At 36.9% G+C, this 22,986-nt stretch overlaps 1 non-coding gene across 1 annotated transcript; it reads left to right on the top strand.

Annotated features, from left to right (window-relative positions):
- The first annotated feature begins 22,374 nt into the window (after window positions 1–22,374).
- On the top strand, window positions 22,375–22,481 carry LOC120279689. Its single transcript, XR_005541996.1, has one exon. It is a non-coding gene; the product is annotated as a small nucleolar RNA R71 (small nucleolar RNA).
- Window positions 22,482–22,986: the final 505 nt, after the last annotated feature.

Below are 22,986 nucleotides of genomic sequence, written 5' to 3'. Positions count from 1 at the left end.
TGAAATAAATCAAACTGAATTATTTAAAAAATAAAAATAGATAAAAAGAATGCTCCCTTTTAATGGTTTAATTTATTAGCTCAAGTCGTTGCAAAATAAGTTGAGTGTTTACCAACAAAATTGAGATCATTTTCTGATGTTAAAAAGTTAGATCAAGTCAAACTAAACTTAACTATACCATTATAATGAAAAACAGATAAAATCTAAACATATATAAGACTGCCACCCCTAATAGGGTTCTTCTAAACATGTCTCAATCTAGTTTAAAGTGTGTCACTCCTAAAAAACCAATGTGTCATCTTCTAAACATGAAATAATTATCAAAAAGAATTTAAGAAATTTTCATGCAACACCTCATAAAATTAAATTATAAATGCAATAGTTTGGCAAATTTACACGTCTCTCCATAATAGATTATCAGATCTACTTTACCTTTATTTTATAACAACTACTACAAACGTGTCATTCATTCACAACTCTCTCCATGCAATACCATTCTCCACTTGCCACCTCTCCCCTCTTCATAAAAGCCTTATATATCCCTTCTTCCCACACTCTCTCTTCCATACCAATTATTCATCATTCATCTCCATCTACATCTTCACCAACCTCCTTTCCAAGATGTCAAGTAATTCACAGGTATATATATATATATATATATATATATATATGCAAGCAATAATCTTCAAATCTATATCTGTTTATATATATCATACTGAGTTTGTTAATTATTCAGTCTAGCACTAAACAAAAAGATGGAGATGATGGAGGAGGAATGGAGAAGAAGGTTGTAGAGACGGTGGATTTCAGGTCACCAGCAGGTCATGGACAAACAGAGAAGAAGCCAGTGCAAGTTGTTCATGAGTTTGTGGATGATAAATCATCACATGCTCATGCAAACAAAGAGTCTAAGTGATCTTGTTTCTTTAATTATGTTTAGCTAATGAACCATGTTATGTGTGTGTGTGTGTGTGTGTGTTTGTCTGTTATGTTGTGTTGTTTTATGGTTTACTTGAAGAAAAACATCATGTTGTTAGGTTTTACCAATATAATATATTTTTAGTAACTTAAATAAAGTTTAGAACTCTAATTTTGTGTTAAAAAGATGATAATGTTTGATTGTTTTTATATGATTGAGATGATCATCTGGACTTGAATTTTTTTAAAAAAAGAAGGTTGGTTGTCTTTTATGTTATAATTAATTTCATTTTTATCATGTTGCAATTCTATATATCATGTCTTCATAATTCTTTTAAGTTTGGTTTTTATGGTGTCGTTAATATATTTTTTTAGTGTTTATAATATGGAAATTTATTTTAATTGGAAATTACACATATAACACAATATTAACCTCAAATTGGTGAAATATCTAAGATATATGCCTACTTATGTTTTTCACTCTACTTTTTTATTTGTAAAGGGTGTATTTAAAGTCTAAAAACATCACTGGGCACAACTTTTGCTTTTATATTTTTATTCTTATCTCAGTAAATCGGAAGATATAAACACAAATTATGAGATTTAAGCTATAATAATAGTAATTAATACTATATTAATTAAATTATCAAATATATTATAATCTAAATTAATATACAAAAATATATATGACATGTTGCAACAATAAATATAGACTCTCTTGATATATTGAAATGATAGAAAACTCACTTATGAAGATTAAAATAAAGTCATCAATTAAAAGTATAATTGTTTGGAAAAAAATAAATATATGAAGAAAACCATGCAGAGCAAAAATGAAACATTTTCTAATATTATAAAAAATATTTTTTAATAACAATTTTATTAAAGATAAATTCACCACCCACATATATTTCTATTTTGATTTAAAGTAAAACAATGGCTCTATTAACATTAAAATTCTTCAGGACCAATTTTTATACTTTAGAACCAAAGAGCCAGACTCTATGGAAGGTCAACCATGTAAACTTTTCATTGTTTGCTCACATTTTTGTAAATTTTGAATGAATAAAATTTTTTTATTCACTTAAATAAAAAAATAAATAAATAAATAAATATATTGAATCATACAAAGCGAGAAAGAAATGAGGAGAAAATAGGAGGCATTTAATTTTTTTTTGTTTTAATACATTTGATTTAGGTTACACGTACCAAAATGTACTTCTAATAAAATATACTCCCTCCATTCCAAAATACATGTCATTTTAAGAAATAAAATTTATTCCAAAACAGTTGTTATTTTACAATATCAAGGTAATATTTATTTATTTTTTTCGATTTTACCCATCTTCAATTTCCTAACTTATAATATAAATGAAGAGAGTAATATTTATAATTCCAAGAAAAATACATGGTTTCAAGATAGGGATAGTTTAGTTATGTTAAAGTTTAGATAATTTAATATTATCCTTTTTAATTCTTGTGCAACATTTAGGAATGGAGGGAGTATTATTTACTATTTGGCTAGCTTTAAGAATTTATGAGGATAGACTACAACAAAATAGTAAGACTGATTGACCCGCCCTGAACATTCACGCCGCAAAAGCTCAAGAAACAGGAGTCAATTATCGAACTGGAGTCGGTCCGGGGTTAAATTGGGATCAATAACAAAATATAAAAATATAAATATTATAATAATTAAGCAAGGTTGTTAGATCCAGACCGAGCATTGACCCCCGCAAAGCTCAAGGGTTAGGGGTTAAGGGTTCAATATGGTCTACTTGGGGTTGAATCGGGGTAAATAACAAAATATAAAATAATAATATTAAAATAATTAAAAATATGATTATAATATAAAAAAACATAATTAGTTAAATTTAATATTTAAATTCACACTGTCTAAAATTTATTTTTGTATGCATGCCAATTTTTAAATAAATTTAAATGTTAAATATATTCGTAATATATATATATATATATATATATTCGTTGTTTTCAAATTTTATAATAATATTTTGCCAAAAAGAAGTTTTTGACGTTAACTAACTTAAATAAATAAAATAGGATTAAAAAAAAATCTGTATGATCTCTCTCTTGACTCACAAGATGCTTGTCAAGGAAGCTTATCCTCTCCCTCCCTATCCGCTTTCCCAACCTCATCCCTCCAAATCCATCTTTCAATCTCTCTTTCAAGTCCATCACTCCCATCTCACCCAACCTCCTCCCTCTTTGTCCTCTCTTCCCATTAGGGGTGTAAATGATACACCTCCACTCGCAAGCTACTCGGGCTCGATTCGGCAAAAACTCGAACTCGGCTCGGTCACAGTCGAGCCGAGCTCGAGTAGTCGAGCGAGCAGAATTCGAGTATTATGATACTTGGCTCGAGTGCTCGCGAGCCTAATCGAGCATGTATGTATATATATAATATTAGATTTATTTGACAAAACTTAAGGGGAAAAATTTTCGAGCTCGAGTATAATGTTTATGGTCATTTTCAACTTTTCGAGCTTAATCGAGCAAGCTCGAGTAGCTCGATTTGTGTACCGAGTCGAGCTCGAGCTATAAAATGAATACTCGGTTGAGCTCGAGCAGAGTATCAAGTACCGAATTTTTCAGTCGAGCTCGATCGATTACACCCCTACTTCCCATTGTCTCCCTTGCACTCAGTCGATACTCACGCAAGCATGTCTCGGCAAACCCACGACCCCAACCATAACAACCACCCTTTCAATCAACAATCCAATGTTGTTGTTATTGTTGCAATAAACAAAGCCTTTGGAGTTTGATGTTAGTCTATTTTCTCAAACATCAAACAAAGTCTCAATTCAATTTCCTGCAGTCTAACCCTTTAGACATGGTTAATTTGACCGGGAATTGGTTGAACCTGTCAGGTCACAAGATTTTAGTTGATTTTTCTCAAATCCAAGTCAAGCTCAGTGATCGAACCGGTCTCATAACCGGTTCCTAATTTTTCTAGTTGACCTGGTCCGTCAGCCGATCTGGGTCTATCAACCTTGCCAAACATAAACATATTAGATATATCTGGTGCATCATAAATGCAAATCTCATAAATTTCGACAAGGTAATTTATTTCTATATCTTATAAAAATAGACAATTACTTATATTACCTTGTAACAATAATAATTACTTTTATATTTTTATAAAAGCTAACTAAATTTTTTTAAGAGAAGAAAACTACATTTTTATTATCTTTTCATTATTTATCTGAGAAACGGAAAATAAAAGAGTGAAATATGATTTGTCATCAACTTATATTTGTATGAATAAATATTTAATAATAAAGATATTTTTGTAGAAAGTATATAAATAAATATGATTTTTATGAGTATAGTGATAATAACCTATTTGACAAGACTTTTTAATTTAGATTTTTGGCCCACCAATTTTTAAGGAGTTAATGATCTAAAACAATCAAAGAGGAAGTATTATGAGTATAAACCCTGGAAAGAGGTAAATCTTACTATTGATGGGGAGAAGGTACGATGACAAATCACAAATCAATGGTAGCACAAAAACATGGGTAGTGTAGCAATTGTGCTAAAATTGGGAGCTTCAACTTATAATTTTTTTGACAAAGGAACAGACAGCCTGAAGGCCCTGCTAAATCGTCAGGGGCATGCACAAGCTTCGGTGGAGCAAGTGGGGGTGGGCCCACGCGCACATGGGACGCTGGGACTACCCGCATAACCACCGCTCACATCTCCAGAAATGTGCCATTAGCAATGATTTGAACTCTCACCACTCGGTGAAGAGCTCTATCAGCGACCCGTATACCAATAGACCATTTGGTTATTGGTGGGAGCTTCAACTTATAATTGACATTGCCTCTTCATAGGTGTCTTGCTGTTAGTGCTATTCTTAGGAATTCTTTGGACTATAGTACTTATATTGTAGCACTAGTACTGTAGCATAGTGTAGGAATTAAAAACCTGTGATTAGCATGGTCTCAGCACAATTACTATAATAGTGAATTCTTAAATTTCTAGGATCTCTATTCTTCCCTTTTTTAGTACAAAACGGGATTTGAATCAAGATACTATCAAAGCCAATGAAACACAAAAATGACACATACAATTTAACATGAAAAACCCCTGCAATCTAAGGGTGAAAAACCATGGGACTATAAGCTACTTAAAAACTTTTTTCCATTACGCCAACAAAGGGATAACAAGGTTTCCTTTAAATTCACCTAGAGGTATACAAACCTAGAAACATGAACACATCAATAAAAAGCTCTCAAGCAACATGTGTCATCAACACAACCATGGATAACAAATTGTCTTCAAAAAGAGATAAAAAGAAGATCAAACCCAATAGATTAGGATAGCCACTCACAAGGTTTCACCACCCAAATTTTGGAAAAAAAAAATCCAAATGTTGACATAGCTTCATTTTTTTTGTTAATGGTATGGGTGGGATATACACTTATTCTTAAGTCCAGCTAAATAGAGGGTGATCCAACAACTACTTGCCTAATGATATAGGCCCTTTGCATATTAAACCACAAGTAAACAAATCATATATGAAGTTGTAAAGTGTACCGTAAGGTAGGATAGTCAATCCCACGAGGACTAATGCTCATAATACTAACGCATCCTCTCTTATCTAGCAAATGAATTCAAGTGAAAAGTTCTACAACCTAACTAGAAAAAAATCAAGCAATCAAGTGACCAATATGGCTAATCTACACTGAAATCAAAATAAAAAATATGGTACCTTTGATACTAATACCCTAAAGACTACCTTACAAATGACTTCCTATATTGACTCTATGCTGAGTGTTCTTTGACCGTAGAGACTTCTGAAGTAGTGTGGCCCATCTCTCATGATGACCAAATCTTAATCCCATACAATGACACCGATCACCCTATGACTACATTAGCACTCTATGAGTCTCGCTATTAAGTTTAACCCTAATTCGGAGAGTTAAACACCATACACCCTATTTATAGGCCTAGATCACCCATGCTCACTATTTCTACCTCCAAACAAAATCCCCTTTCTACCCATGCTCCCTAAAAACCCCCCAAACCAGGTGAATCAGGGTAGAAATTGTGGGACAGGGATGGGTTTTTCCATCCTTATTTAAGGGTTGAGAAATGAGTGAAAAGAACTTCCTCACATCACTTCCGTTAGTCACCACCTCTAGCGTTGTCAAGGTCTACCCAATGAAACACCAACCACTTAGGATCAATACCATCAAGGCTAGCCCTAGGCATAGGCTACTAAGGCATGTGTCTAGGGACCCAGATTTGTTAGGGCCCTATAATTCATGATTTTTATAATAAAATCATATTTTAAATTTTCATTCAATATTATTATTTTTATTACGTAACTATATTGTTAAAAATCTTAAATATTGTTAATATAAATTTACCTTATTTAATTAATTTATGATAATATTAAATTATAATAATTTTACTCGACATTAGGCTCGTTGCCTCACAATTGATGATTTTTAAAGAAATTATTTATTTATTTATTTATTTTCTCAACATAATCATATCAGTAAAAAATTTAATAAAAATTATTTTAATTTTTTTTTAAAATTTTGCTTAAGTCCCATTTTCACTAAGATTAATGCTGAATGACATTGGCTAATGCACAAAGATGCGAATAGCCATGATTAACTAATATGTAATGGGGATGGTTAAAGTTAGAGAGAAGAGTTCAAAGGATGGGCAATTTAAACTAGTAAAGTAGTTACTTCAGTTGAGATTTGGGAAGAAGGTGATTTGAGGGTTTATTACATGTGGTTTACAAGCTGGTGTTGTCTGAATGGAAGCAATGACAAAGGTAACACAAGATTCAATCTTAGCCATTGATGGATTTAATAAAATTGGGGTCCACTGCTTACTTTAATCAATATCATTGTTTTTTTTATAAAATTATTACCTTACATTGTTTAGCCAATTATGGAATTAATGAGAGATTTATTCTTTCCCTCTCTTCCTTCCCCGCCTATGTTTTTTCAACCTCATCATCATCATCATCATCATCATCATCATCATCATCATCATCATCTTTTTCTTTTTCTTCTTCTTCTTCTTCTTCTTCTTCTTCTTCTTCTTCTTCTTCTTCTCTATTAAGAAATCAAAGAACAAAGCTAAAAATCCATGGAAGAAATCAAGTTGATGATCTCTGAAATAGCTCTGCAGAAGAAATCAAGTTGATGATCTCTGGAATAGCTCTGCAGAATACCGAGATAACTTCTTTTTCTCAACCTTAAGTAGTTGCTAATGGTAGTGCCATACTTAGATTGGGTTGGTGTTCAACTAGTTCAAGTCATTACTCTAAGCTTGAATTTTCCTCACTTTGATGGTAGTGGATTGAATGATTGGTTGTTAAGATGGAACAATTTTTAAAAATAGATCATACACTAGAACCTAATCAGGTGAAGATGATATTTATTCATCTAAAGGGCAAGGCTTTGTGTTGGTACAAATTTTTCTTGGATACCAAGGACAAAGGGAGGATGTATCTTTGGAAGGAATTTGTAGAAGCATTAACCTCTAGGTTTAGTGAACAAGCCTTCTCAGATCCTATTTCAAAACTTAAGAAGTTGAAACAAGTGGGAACATTGTAGCAATACTTGGAGGAGTTTGATATGTTGTTTAGGAAATCTAGGTTGAATGAGTCTCAAGCTATCATTCATATCTTGGGAGGTTAATGAGTGTATAATGATCATATATTTCATATCAATTTTTTCACTCAATTGGCATGTATTAGAATCATATTATGGAATTCGATGCTAAATAAAGTGTTCTTTGTATTAAACAAGCTTAGGGAAGTGTTTAAAGATAAATGAGAGCCAAAGGAAGCATTCTAGACCTAAAATAGTGAGTTTGGAGCTCTCTCGGCATCATTATATTAAGGACAAGGCAAACTGGGTGACTTATTAGCAGCTTACGGTCAAACTTACAGCCGTAAGTCAAATTCAGAGAACCTTGTGGGCATGCTTATTCCTATAAGAAGAATTCAGAGCCAATTTAGAGAACCTTACGGGTAAGGGTTACACTCGTAAGGACCATCCAGAGGAGCTTACGACCATAGTGTTCCTCCATAAGGGCTGTCGCAAGAAGCAAAATAATGTAGTTTACGATCGAGCGCTTATGGTTATAAGCTAGACTGCAACACAAACAGAATACCTTATGGATGGGGCTTACGGGGGTAAGTCATTCCGTAAGGCTCGTGATAATCTTCTCCATCTTCCTTACAGTATATCCCTTATGCCCATAAGTAGCCCATAAATAGTCGGGTATAAATAGAACTTATGAGGATTTCTAGGGCATTCTCTATTCTATCTTTCTACTCTTTTGTAGGGCTGATTCTTGGAGGCAAGGTTGAGAAAGAAAAGGCTGAATCTCTAGCACTTTACAAGCGATTTGGAGAGGGATGTGGTCCTACATTCAAGGGGATTGAAGATCATAGCCGTTGAGCTTGTCTTGACAGTATGCATGGAAGGTTTTTTGGCAACTCTTCATCCTAGGGATTGAAAAGGGAGCTTTCATGGATTTTATGTTTTTCTCTATTCTTTGTATCCTGAATGCTTGCCCTCCATTAATGGAAGGCTAATTTGTAGATGTTTGGGCATAGTTGAACTCTAGGGTTTATTTTCTTGACTTTGGTTGATGGTTTCTTGATGCTTTAATTGATTCCTAATTTGCAATAATATCTATTTGAGTCTAATTGTGTGATTTGAATGCTTGATTGCTCACTGAGCCGAAAGCCCTAGCTATCATATCTTGTATTGCTACTTGACAAGAAGAAATTCCCACCTAGCATAAAATTATCGCAATTCGAGAGGATAGTGGGTACATTTCTGGTTAGGGTATCTAAAAGATTTTATCTCCCATAATCCTTCTGAGTAAATTGATGATAATTTTTGAGCTCTTTGTAATTATGTGGAGCGGATTTTAGGAGAACTCAAATTTCTACTCTGTATTCAGATTAGAAATAATCTCTCTTCAAGGGGAGACTATCTACTTAAGAGATTTTCATTAGTCTACAATAAGGGAGTAAATTTTTTGAGTGGGTACTCAAGATTGACCATATATCACTTTGAGCACTAACTTTCAATTTGTATCATAGTGAGTATTAAGTTTCAATTTAATTTCACAGATGGGTAAATTAGGTTTCTAGTAGAAATCGGATGATGTGATTGCCGGAAAGTAGACATAGACACCGGAGGACCACGTCAAACGCTTGCGTGGAGTAGGACACGTCAGCAACTTACAAAACTGTGCTTGTTTACTGCCACGTAGGACGATTTGTCAACAACTTATACAACTTTTCTCCTTCGTCCTCTCTATCTTGTGACTCTTTCTCCCAACCCTTTCATCCTCTCCATCACCGAGAAACTCGAGGACTCCCTCTGTCCTCCTCTTCCTCCCCTCCCAATCCATTCTATCCAAAAATCAGCATGACAACCAAGCCAATGCCTTTTGGTGGAGTCAGATAACGCCGATGGCCGTCGCATGGTTGAGAGGCTACATGGTCTAGAGTTAGGGAGAAGATGAAGGCATTGGCAAGAAGTTTGCCATCATGTGTGTAGGCTTTTTTTATATATATATATATATATATATTGATGTAATTTTCAAGAATATAATGACAATCCCTAATCAATATCAGAAATCCATATATAACTGCATGAACTCAATAAATTATTCTTTGAAATCTTAGTGTCAAAATATCATCAACAATTCATTAAATTAATTATTATAATGTATTCATACCATTCGACCATTCCTACAACTCACCCAAGCACAAAGATTACACATAAAGACCAAAAGTGATTGATTTAATTTTCTGTTATAATATAATATAGTAGTTGGTTAAAACTATACAAAAAATTCCAAACAATAGTCATTTAATATATGATTGATTCCATTTTTGAAGCCACAAAAAAAAACAAAATTTGGTCAATATTTGACCTTACAACAGTCATTTAAACAAAACAAAAGAAAAATCTCAACATCCTCCATGACATGGAGGAATCCACAATTTTCTTTTTTCCCCTACAGCTTCTTTCTCCATGCCTTCCAATGGCTTCTCTTTCATTTGAGACCTCAGTACAGGGATTCTAAGTGTATTGCACTCCTTGCTTCTTAGAATTTTGCTCTTATCTTTCTCCATTGGTACATGTTGCTTCTCTATATTCTCAGTGGCTAATTGCATCTCAGCTGAAGTGGTGGACTTTTTCTTCCCTCTTGTGATAATTTTTCCTCTTCTACACCATCTTTGACTAGAAATTGATGAAGTCTGCAAATCACTATGAGATGGAACTTTGACTTGCTGGGTTGAGGGCTCTCTCTGGTTATGTCCAGATGCATCACATACATCATTTCCAATCATGCAATCAACCCAAATGTGCATTAAGGTTTAATTCACTTGAATGATGAGTAAATGAGTAATATTGGTTGCTTCTTCTAATTAAAACCAATTTCACCTGTGCAGTGGTCTCTCCTTGTGACTGCTCAAGTGCTTCAGGTGTTTCATGTGGCTCAGCTTCCTAAACTCCACCCATGAAGTCAAATTAAGAAGTGAAAAAATTGTTAACTTAATTGTAACTAAGATAGAAAAATAATTAAAACTACTTGCAGTATACCTGTGATAGAGGGTCACACTAAACAGGTTCAGTTGTTTCATGTGCCTCATTCATATGGGCTCTTTATGAGGTTAACCTTCAATTACGCAAGTATACCAAAATTAGGTTAGCAACAAATGACAAAAGCCATAATTATACCTACAAATACCTAATGGTAATGCTCTTCTAAGACATTAGGGTCAACTATTGCCATTGGGTCATTGTTAGGGACCTACCCAATTAGGGCATCAACACATTGTTATACGCAGTATTCTATATTAGACACTAATCACCCACTTGATTGTTGTTTGGTATCTCGCTAGTGTTTCCAGTTACACCCTGTGATGTATGCAGGTCAGACATAGTACATTACATACGAGGAAAAAATTGAAGCTTTTACTAGCTTTGAGATTAAGTACCTTTCACCCATGAAATCTTTTATTGTGGCACACAACACCACATATGCTGAAGGTGACCTTGAATCTTTTCTTACTGACATTGCCTTTCTTGAAACCTATATCTTCACCAGCCTCCTTTCTCCGAAGCATTGTTTTCCTCCCTCTTCGCTGTTGTGTAGCCTCGGATGATTTCATAGGACAATTTTGACTCCTAAGCCAGCAATCCCTGTCTTAAGTGGGGTTTAAAATATGCCTGTAGGTTGCTAGAAATTTGCTAACCTTGTAACATTCAACTATGTGGTTATCGGGTCCTATCATGGTTATAGTATATTGATGAAATAGCATGAGCACAAGGTATTCCAGTCAACTGCCATCTTCTACAAGTGCATGTTTATTCATTGATATTGACCATAAACTGACCATCACCACATGCTACTTGGTATTGGTTACCCCCTGACCATGTTGTTATACATGAAAAATTAAATGTCTTTGCCTTCTCCAATTTCTTCAAAATTTTTGGACAGTGTATATTTTCAAATTTTTCCATGGCATCCCTTCTTCTTTGAACCCTCACCATTAGCTTTGTTCTTATGATTACATTCATTGTGATAATACCTTTGGTTCTTGCATCTAGGATTATACTATTAAAATATTCACATATATTGTTAAATAACATGTCACACTTAATTGACTTCTAAAATGTGACCTAGACTAGTAGCGAGGGCTATTTCTTTAGGTACTCACAAGCCTCTGCAGACATAACTTTTAGGGCTTCTAGTTCTTTCACAAAGGAAGGGATATAAGAAGCTCTAGCACATCTCCATAGTTGGCCTTTTAGTATCTTACCACTCCACTTTCTCCTAAAGTTAGTGTGTATGTATCTAACACAAAATTTGTGCTCACTATTAGGGAATAAGTCTTTAATTGCAGGTTTTAAACCCTACAAAATAGATTTAGGGTTTGCATCGACATATACACACACATGCCTCTAGCCAATAAAAAAAACAACTAAAACAAATAAACATAAACAATACATGAATAAGAAACATAGACCACACAAGTAAATTGGAGTATAATTCATTAACATAAGCACACATACCTTTTGGTGATCACTCATGAGTATAATTCTCCAGCTAGCAACTCCAAGAATCAGCTCCTGTTATCATGGTTTTCTTTGTCCACCCTAGCCCATGCTATAGGATAGATACAATCATTTGCAATTAGTCCCACACAGACTAAGCAGATGGCCCCCAAAATAACCCTTGAGAAAGCATCCATCCAATAAAATTATTGGTCTGCAACCTTCAAGAAACCTTGCCATCAGTGGATCCAAGCACACATGCATACACTAAAATGGCCCTTTAAGGCATTTAAACATAATAGTTGAGGTTAATTTGCTCGCAGAAGTTCAAGCCTATAATAAAATAGCCTTTTCACCTGTTCTTGCCCATCACCATCTACGAAACTTGAAACAGTAATGCTACAAGAGTTAGTATAATGGGATAAAAAAATAATAAATGAAGAAGCAATATAGAATGGATAATAAATACTGCAAGGGCAAGCATTTCTTCATCTGTTGAGGATTAGGAGTACAGCTCCTCTGAATCATAGTGTTCTTCTTCAATTCCTTCCTCAATTTCACCATACGCTTCTAGTACAGTAGTTGCAACTTTTGCATTTGGTACATCATCTCTTACAGGATCATTGTCATTATCATATGCATCTTTTTCATTGCTCAAATTGTTGTCTGAGTCATGTATCCCACTGTCATCATATGATTCTCCACTGCTCTCCACCTGGTTTTGTAAGCTATCATAGACTGTATCATTTGCACCACCATCCTTTCCACCATTTTGCACAGCATTGGCATCACCTTGTGGTCCCTTTGCACCATGTAACCCTTGATCTATGGATCCACTCTGTGGTTGGGCATGTATTTCTCCAAAACTGGCATCATCATCATCATTTAAATGTATGTCAACATTCTGCTCCACCCTATTTCCAGCTGCTCCAACCCTCTTATCACTAACTATAGCACCTCCAGAACTTGCAACAATTGTGTTACCTTTTGCATAAATATTCACTTCCCTAAGGGAATCAACAATAGCGGCCATTGTTAAAGCATTTGCATCACTTGCAATTTCCTTGAAACCCATATTTTCACTCAATGAATGGAACCAAGAAAATGTACAACTGCTAGAATCCATATTCAATTCCTTGGCCATATTCAATAGTTATATCCCTGAAATCTTGTCAAGGCAACAATAATCAAAGTAAGCAACTATGTTGTAGTCATTTCATCTCTTCATTTCGACACTTGTACAATAGAACACTTTTGTAAAATAATCTAAATTGGGTTTTACAAAAAAAATTTCAGACAAATCTCAGACAAAACCATTCAACAGTGATGCTTTGAACAAATTAGTTCATCATTGAAGAAGTTTTTTTTTCCCAAAGGGATACTTAAGCCAAAAAAATTAAAAAAATACATAACAAAATAATAAAAGTAAAAATCACAAAGCAGGAAACAATAATCTTAACAAAACTAATAACTAGTAAACTATAGTTGTGCAATGTCACACAAACAATGGGAATAAACATAAAAGGCTCCACTTTTTGATGAAAAGACCTCATGAAAATCTTATTAATAATTTGTTGCTTGGGGTACCTCTTTTCATCAAAGTAAATATCTCATTGCTTTAAAAATATATACAGTGTTGTAACTTCAAATGGAACAAAGTTAACTTAATTCAATTCATTAGGTACTAACTAGTAGCCTTAAAAAAGAAATAAACTCATATCAATCAGCAAACATAGATGAACATATTTCAACCCTATTTCTTATCACCTTTAATTTTATAATTCAATAATCATATACCATAAATCAACAAATGAAAAGAACAATGTAGCTGTTGTCAACCATTAAAACTAAGTTACATCACTTTAATCATCTTTACTTCAATCAAACAAATAACAAGAAAGATTAACCCTTATATATTTGCCCATTTCCAAACAAACACCGCAATAACAATTCTATTTTCCCATGTCTGTCCACAGGGGAAAAAGTGAATACTAGTAATAACTCTAGATCTGAAAAATAGCCTGAATAGTGGAGTGTTTTGTGTGTAAACAAAAAAAAATGAAAACAAGAAAATATAGAAAATAACTGGAGAGCAATCAAGGAAGAAAGTGATGTCTTGGCATATCATTCCTCTAGGATTATGAAGTATAGGACAATGGTTGTCTAAACATGCAATCCTATTTGAACCGAAAGGTTTTCAGAAATATACAAAACCCTACTTCTTAAGTTAAGTGTAACTGAATAAGTGCAGAGCTGATACAAACATCCACTTCTAGATTTAACATTTTGGCAAGGTGTTGTCCAATAGTCTTATCCTTTATACTCATTGCTAAAAAAGTCAGTGGTGTATTAGTAGAATGAAGAAACACAATAGGCTTTCAACATATTAAAATCAGCTCTAATGTCAACACCGATACAAGCACTGCTAGATTTCAATCAGAATTTCACAATTGAAACTAATGCATCCAAGTTGGAAATTGGGGCCATCTTACTACAGAATGGTCATTCAATAGATTATATTAGAAGAATTCTTTCATTCAAGCATTAACTATACCAATATATGAAAAGGAGATGTTTGCTATAAAAAAATGGGAGTAGTATTTCATGCGAACGCACTTCATTAGCAAGACAGATCATAAACCATTAAAGTACCTCCTAGAGCAAAAGATAACTACTCCTAGCTAGTATACCTTGTTGACCAAGTTAATGTCATGTAACTATAAAATATAATACAAAACGGGGTGACACACCCCTTGCGTGTGAGTACCGCAAGTGCACGGGTTGTCGAAGTAATAAAATACCCTGGTGAGTGGGTAGTCGTATCCATAATAAATATTGTTCAGAAACACAAGTATTGCTATTCAACTATAGTGAAGATGATTTAAGAGTGGTGTGAATAATATCGATGCAAGTAGAAATAAAGTAAAGAAAGAGACGCAATAGAATAATAGGGGAGGCAATCGATAGAAAATGGGGCACCAAGACATTGCTCACCCTAAGACTATTGTTTCATGTGAAAGACCAATCATTATATCTCCTGACTGATGTCTAATGAGTCGTGGAAATCCTCAGACACACGGTCCCAAACCTAAGGTCAACCGTAACTAACCCTCACACTATGCTCGGTAGAAAGGGATACTCTCGACGCCTCACACTATGTGGGTTGAATGAAGATTTGGTGACTCCAAGTGATAAATCTTATTCCCTAATATAGATCTAACCCTTTGGTCCAGGTGAAAGACCCCCAATCACAATTAATCCCCAGCACTAAGGATTACTTCAACACTTCACTCTGTTGCTCGAGCAACTAAGCCCCAGTGGAGTGTGTCTCTTAGCACTTCACTCTATTGTAACCGGAAAGAACTCTTTGAATGTGGAGGTAGGATAAATCACATCAGAAGAGAAAGGGGACGTTCCGCTACCTCTCGACTCACCCTATCGACCTTCTCCAACCTAGCTTTATCTAACCCTAATAGTGTGTCACTCATCCACAAAGATTACCAAGATAGATTCTCAACCCTAGAGTCACTCTAAGGGAAAATCAATTCAACAAGCATTCAAGATTGGAACTCAATTAAAATGATCAATTAAAGAAACAATATGAATATCAATGAAACAAAATCATCCTAGGGTTTACAAGTCCAAGCACCCACTAGGGATTTAGCTCTCCATGGAGCAAGATACAATCAATAATGAAATCGAATGTAAAAGCATACAATCCATACGTAAAACCCCCTCGTAGTCTATATAGATGGTCTTGTGGAGTTGCCTCGGCTTCTCCAAGGGTTCCCTCATCAAGCCTAGGGCACATCTCGCCGAATCGATACCAACTCAAGCCTAGGGCACATCTCGCCGAATCGATGCCAACGAAAACTCCCCCAATAACTATCATCTGAAGGAACGCAGTGTCGAAGGCCGTAGAACCACTCCAAAGACCTAGCCAAAGTCTCTCCAAACCTTAGCCGCAAGTGCATCCAAAGATGAGAAAAAGATTGGGAAAATATTTTTCAAAACGTTTAAAATCGGGGTTTTTATAAGGGCTGGAATCCGCCATCCACACATGCGTGTGGAATTTCCACATGCTCGTGTGAATTTCCAGAAGTTGATTTCCTGCGAGCTGTGAATAGTAACTGCTACAGTGATTTTGATGCAGTAAACTACTATAGTACTTCACCAAAATACTCTCAAATTCACACTTTTCATCTAGGCCACATGAATGGGCACACATTCATGCGGTAAATTGCAATGCGTCTTCAATGAAATCACATTGACGAAGATCATGCTAGTATTACATAAGTCAGAACATGTGTGTGACTGCCTTTGTGCCCCTCCAATTTATATATTCTCTTGAGCACAATGGAGGTTGGCACACACCCAAATGCCTTTTAGCACAACTTATGTTTTCATGTTTATTCAATCCAAGAACTTCATCAAAAATTGCATCCACGATGTACTTTTAGTTCCTTTTAGTTCTTTTCTTCCACACTTGTCTCCACAACCCTAAATGCACAAAAGAACACATATACACACGAATAACCAATAAAATCTGAGAAAAGTAATGCTCAATGTAAAAAATGAATACTTCGTATTACTTATACACAAGCACTTATCAAAGTCCCTCACATTTAAGCTTTTGCTTGTCCTCAAGTAAAAATAAAACATTAAAGCATATAAGAAGGAAAATTGAAAGTGCTTGGCCTTAGGTTCACCAAAAGTGTGCAAAAGAGGTATTCTACAAGTAAAGAAAAATTCTAACATTGAATAAGAAAAATTAATGCTCTAGCTAAAAATTTGAATTAAAAATGACAACAACCCGATATCGTGTAAGTGTGTGTAAACTCACTCAAGTCAACCCAACGTATACTCCTCAAAGCTTTAAGTTAAAGGGACTTATTTATGTACAAAAAGAAAAGGAGAGAGTAGTAGCTTTACACATCCTCTAAGGTAGCCCTTTCTTAAGCGACCGCTAAGGTGGCTTTCACACTTTTGAGGCGGTAGCTCTTTCTACCGGGGTAGTAGCTTTCACTCATCCCATGAGATAGCTCTTTCTATCATTAGGGCATGACTAGTATCCGACTTATGAGAGTAGCTTCATACTTCATAGGTGGTAGCTCTTTCCACCCCCCAATGCATAGCCAAACACATATACATACTTTCTTTTTTTTTAAGAAATTAAAACAAGGAAAAAACTAAATTCGTCCCTTAAACATTGAACTTGAGTTTTCACACGGTTTAATGAGTGAGTAGTGCAACAAAGTGTCAATCGGGCAAAAATTTCTAAACATTCAAGTAAAAACTAGAGTATAGGAACATTAAATGTTAAGAATTCTCCTAAACTTAAGAATACAACTATTGCAACTAAGGTGAACCGCTATTGGCTACATGAGCATGCACAATGAAAGGATAAGTATAGAACATGTGTAATGTGGACTCCCCCTCACCCTCCCTCACACACTTCAGATGTACATTGCCCTCAATGTACGCATGCAAGCACATACGGCCATGTGAATGTCACATCGATAGTGCCAATAACTATTCCTGAAATTCCAGACTCACAAGACCATCTGCACGTATACACAAGGGGGTTCAGTGAAGCTCAATAAAAACAAAAATAAAATCGAGTATATAAAGATATATAGATGAAATACAACTCAAAAAACTAAAAATAAAATATAAACTCAGAAGGAAGATCCTTTCTGAGTAGTACAAGTCCAACATAAATGAAGAAATATAATATGAAATATAAGAACAAAGAAAGATAAGGACGCCACAAGAGTCGGTGTCGGGCTCTGCTGCCTCTGGTGGTGGTGGTGGTGCTGAAGTAGGTGGTGCTGCTGGTGGATCAGCTGATACTAGTGGTGGTGGTGGTGCAACTGATGGTGCTGGGGATGCTGGAGGAGTCTGGGGTCTCATAACAAATGGGGAGGTCGCATCTCACTCTAATAGTTGTTGTAGAATGTCGAGACATGTCATCACCTCTGTGTGGTTCGTAGACTGTGTAGCGCAAACCTCAGCTATCTCTGCCCATAGCACCCCCACAACAATCCCGAGCCTCTCAAAACGATCATGGGCTCGAGTTGAAGAAAAGATGCATACTGGAGGTAGCTTCTGTGCTGCAAGTGATGCTTCAGTCTCTATCTGCTCGAGCTGTGGCTCGAGAGCAGGCTGTGAACCCTCTGCTTCCTCACCCTCGCCTATCTCTGGTGGGGGCATGATCATCACATAGACTCCATCTCTGTATCTTCGGATCATGCCCATAAGTCTCATCGTCTCCAAACCGAGGGAAGATGGTACTATCGTCTTCTCGGCCCCGTCATCGTGTCTCGCAAACCCATCCCGATGATGAGTCTAGTGATGTACGGACCTAAGAAGATCACTCTCACCCTGGTATACTGACCCTGATGCCTCAAGTATTCTGCTATAATGTGTCTATGGTGAAGTGGCTTGCTCTGTACCATAGAATATAAATAAAGCATCTCCTGGCGACTCAACACCCATGTACTGTCACCAAGGCCGTTCACGAATCGGCTAAGAATGGTGTGGATGTAGCGGTAACTGGTCGGGAAAGGCATGTCACCTTGGAGACTCCCAGCTCATATTGCCCATGTTCGCATAATGCTCTATATGCACACTGGGTGTCACACTGCCAGGGTAATCTGTCGAGAGCTGATCATACTCCTCTGTGTTAGTAAATGCCTCATCATATAATCCGAGTCGGACCGAAAATTGTGTGACCCTCATACTGTGGTACTATCCAAACGCTTTGAACTGTATGGCGTCAATGCTGTCAAAACTGCGATAAGAACGGTCAAACTCAAATGAGGCGAGCACCTCTAGTGTCAACATACGGATAGCCGGCTCTCTAATCAACAACAAACGCCGCCAACTATCCACTGAAAGAAGCTCGTCAAACTCGTCAGCAATGTCATCTGCAAGCTGAATCGCTCTCATAGCACTCAAATCTGGGAACTAAGATTGGTCGAACTTGAGCTTTGGCAATCTCTCAAAATGAGCCTGGTGCTTGAGAATCGCAAACTCCATGTGCTCCGACTCTGGGAAATGCTCCCTGGGATGCTTGCCGGCCGCTTTCTTGGTCCTGGGTGCCATATCTGCAAGAATTGAAAAATAACCGATCGAATAGACTTAAAGAAACAATTCTCCACACACCCATGTGGAACTTCGAGGCGTGAAAGCCGCACGGCCAAGTCACAAAAATCATACAAATACATGATAAATTCATTCTAGAACAGTCTAAAAGCATACACCAACCATTTAAACATGCAATCGAAGCAACATTCACTAGTTTAAGCAAAACAAATCAAGATTGGCAAAGAAAAAGGTAAAGAGGGCTTACCGATGAAATATAAAGGAAAACCTTCGAATACGGCGGGAAATTTAACTAAAATCTCTATAAATAGACGGTGAGGGGTCGGGAGAATGGAGAGAAGCAATGTTTGAGTTCTTGGGAGTTATATAATGAAGGGACGCTATAAGGTTTTAAAGAAAAATCACGCCTCTTCATATTCTGTGCATCCATACGGGCGTGTGAAAATTGCCAACACCTGTGTGACTCCACAGGAGGGCTCACAGGGGCAGACACACACCCTGTGTGCTCTCGGGATAGCCTCTAACTATTTTTGAATATATCCACACGGACGTGTGGAAATTCTCCACGCCCATGTGACCAACCCATAGGGGCACCCACACGCCCCTGTATGCTCTCTGCCCTCCCGAGAGAAATGACTAAGTGTTCTACATGCCCTTGTAGAAATTCCACACTGGCATATGGATGCTCACAGGGCACTCACACGCCCCTGTGTGCTCTCGGGATGGAGGAGAAGTCTCTGCAGAGTTTTACACGGGTGTGTGAAAATTACCCACACCCGTGTGTTGTTCACAGGGTCATTCACAGGGGTATTCACACGCCCCTGTGTCTTCTCGGGATGGAGTTTGAGAACTCTGCAAAGATCCACACGGCCATGTGGAAATTACCCACGGACTTGTGACCGTCACAAGGTCGTTTACAGGGGCATTCACACACCCTGTGTCCTCTCGGGGTGAGCTCTGAATAGAAACACACGCCCGTGTGGAATTCTATACGCCCGTGTGGCTTCTCTAGATGACTTAGAAAAAATTACAGACTCTGCAGAGAATTGCTGCACACTTATACACACCAAAGCCTGCATATACTTTGAAAAACTGACCAGAGAAACATGAAAAACATGCTCAAATGACCAAGAAACTTCACCAATCACAATTAAGCACAATAAAACACCAACAATGCACGAGAAAAAACACAACAATAGCATGTAAAAGATCAAGACACCAACACTCAAGCTCTTATTCATTCAAGTACTTAACTAAAATCTAGAAAAATAGTAAAGACTAGGGTTGCCTTCCAAGAAGCCCTTGTTTAACGTCACTAAGGTTGTCGTACCTGACCTTACCTCACGGGGGATTATAGATGAAGGTTGCCCTCTTACCTACAACTTGAAAGCACAATGAACATAATTTTTTTCAAGGTAAAGGGAGAGTTATCAAGCTTTTTACCACACAAGGGTCAGTCACCCTTACTCCGTGCATGCACATCCCCATTAGCCTTGGGTGCTTCCTGTGATGTCTCCTTGCTCGCTTCATCTTTTGGACCATCCTCTTCATGATCCCTGGGGTAGGTTGCAACTTGTCCTCTAGATCAAGTGTTAAGACTTCTTCATTCTCCACCTCTTAATCTAACAAGCCCTCAAACAGGTCTGGACACATTATTTCCTGCACGTATTCATCAATTAGCTCATCAGTAGTGTCGAGAAAATACAATGTATCATCAAAATCAAGAGAATGTCGCATGGCTTTGGCGAGGCGGTATGTCAACTTGTCATCACCTACTCATAATGTCAACTCCCTACCGTCCATGTTAATGAGAGCCTTGGAAGTGCACAAGAATAGCCTCCCAAGTATCAATGGAACCTTAGCATCCTCATCAATATCCAACATCACAAAATCCACAGGAAATATGTACTTGTCAACTTTTACAAGTATATCTTCAATGATGCCCCTCGAATGTCTAACTGTTCGGTCGGCCAATTGAAGTGTCATCTGAGTGGACCTAGGCTCTCCCAAGCCTAGCTTCCAAAAGAATGTATAAGGCATGCTGTTGATGCTAACCCCTAAATCCGCCAATGCCTTTTCTTCTCCCAAATTACCAATGTTGTACGGAATGATAAAGCTACTATGGTCCTTCTTCTTGTTCGGCATATTCTTTTGCAATATCGCCGAACATGAAGGATCTAAGATCACAAATGCACTATCCTCCAACTTCCTCTTGTTGGTCAAGAGGTCCTTGAGAAACTTTGCGTAGCGAGGCATTTGAGACAACACCTCCACAAATGGGATGTTGATGTGCAACTGCTGGAATAGACCCAACAACTTCTTGTATTGCTCATCATTTTGGTCGTTCTTCAATCTTGAAGGATAAGGGATTCTTGGCTTATAAGGTGGGGGTGCCACCTCCTTCTCTTTGGCTCTCTCTTCAACCTCCATGACCTTAGGTGACTTAATATTTGTCTTATCACTAGGGAGTCTACTCTCAACTTCACGACTACTTCTAAAAGTGATTGCATTCACATGTTCCCTTGGGTTTGTCTTCGTGTTGCTAGGCAAACTCCCTGGAGGTCTTTCCGAAAGTGACTTCGCAATTTGACCCACTTGATTCTCCATGTTGTGCAATGATGCGGTGTGGTTGCGAAGTGTGGCTTCAACTGATTGAAATCTTATATCCGATGATGAAATGAATTTGGTCAAAGCCTTCTCTAAATCGGTCATCTAGTTTTCCAACCCTAAAACTCGATTTTCCATGTTCAGGGTTTGTTGTTGTTGTTGGAAACCTAGTGGTGACATAGTCTTCTGTTGCCCTTGATTACTCCAAGAAAGGTGTGGGTGGCTCCTCCACCCCGGATTATAGGTATTGCTATATGGATTTCCTTGTCCTTTAATTGCATTACATACAAAATCAACTTGTTCTACGGAAGTTATACCATCAATCAAAATCGGGCAATCAAATGGCGCATGTCCTCCCCCACACCCAGTATAACTCATCACGACCACCACTCTAGGAAAAGTTAGAGTATCCAACTTCTTGCTCAATGACTCAACCTGGGCCAACAGTGATGTGACTGCATCGATCTCATGAAGTCCAGCTACCTTCTTTCTGTCCTGTGTGTTCCACTGATAACTATTCATAGATATTTCTTAAATGAGATGTCGGGCTTTTTCAGGGGTCTTGCTTCCTAAGGTACCTCCTGCTACAGCATCAAGTAACTACTTTGTGCTTGGGTTCAACCCACTATATAAAGTTTGAATAATCATCCACTCGGGGAACCCATGTTGAGGACATTTCCGTAGGAGCTCCTTGAACCTATCCCACGTCTCAAAAAGAGACTTCAATTCCGTTTGCACAAAAAAAAACATCTCATTCCTAAGCTTCGCAGATTTTCCAGGAGGGAAATATTGAGCAAGAAAAGCTTCTACCATCTGTTCCCATGTAATGATCGATGCTCTAGGTAATGAATGTAGCTATTGCTTTGCTCTTCCTTTCAAGGAAAATGGGAAGGCCCTCAACTTAATAGCATCATCCGTTACTCCATTAATTTTTAGCATATCGCACACTTCTGAGAAGTTCTCAATATGATTGTTTGGATCCTCATCGGCCAAACCATTAAACTGTGCTGACTACTGTAATATCTGGATAAAGCCTGGTTTGAGCTCAAAACTCTGAGCCGTAATCGGTGGCCGCACAATGCTGGATTGTGTGCCAAGAAATGCGGGTCTCGCATAATCTGAGAGTGTCCTCTGATGCTCATTCTGTTATGCCATATTATCAGACATTTCACCATCTATCTCAGCTTGATTTGACTATTCTTGCACATGTTATGCCATAATATAGGATGATTTGACTATATCTGCATGCAATCCATAAGTAAAACCCCCT

Source organism: Dioscorea cayenensis, chromosome 16 (assembly GCF_009730915.1).
Source record: "Dioscorea cayenensis subsp. rotundata cultivar TDr96_F1 chromosome 16, TDr96_F1_v2_PseudoChromosome.rev07_lg8_w22 25.fasta, whole genome shotgun sequence".
Lineage (NCBI taxonomy): Eukaryota > Viridiplantae > Streptophyta > Magnoliopsida > Dioscoreales > Dioscoreaceae > Dioscorea > Dioscorea cayenensis.
The sequence above is the reverse complement of the archived record's forward strand: the minus strand, read 5'-3'. Positions and strand labels throughout refer to the sequence as shown.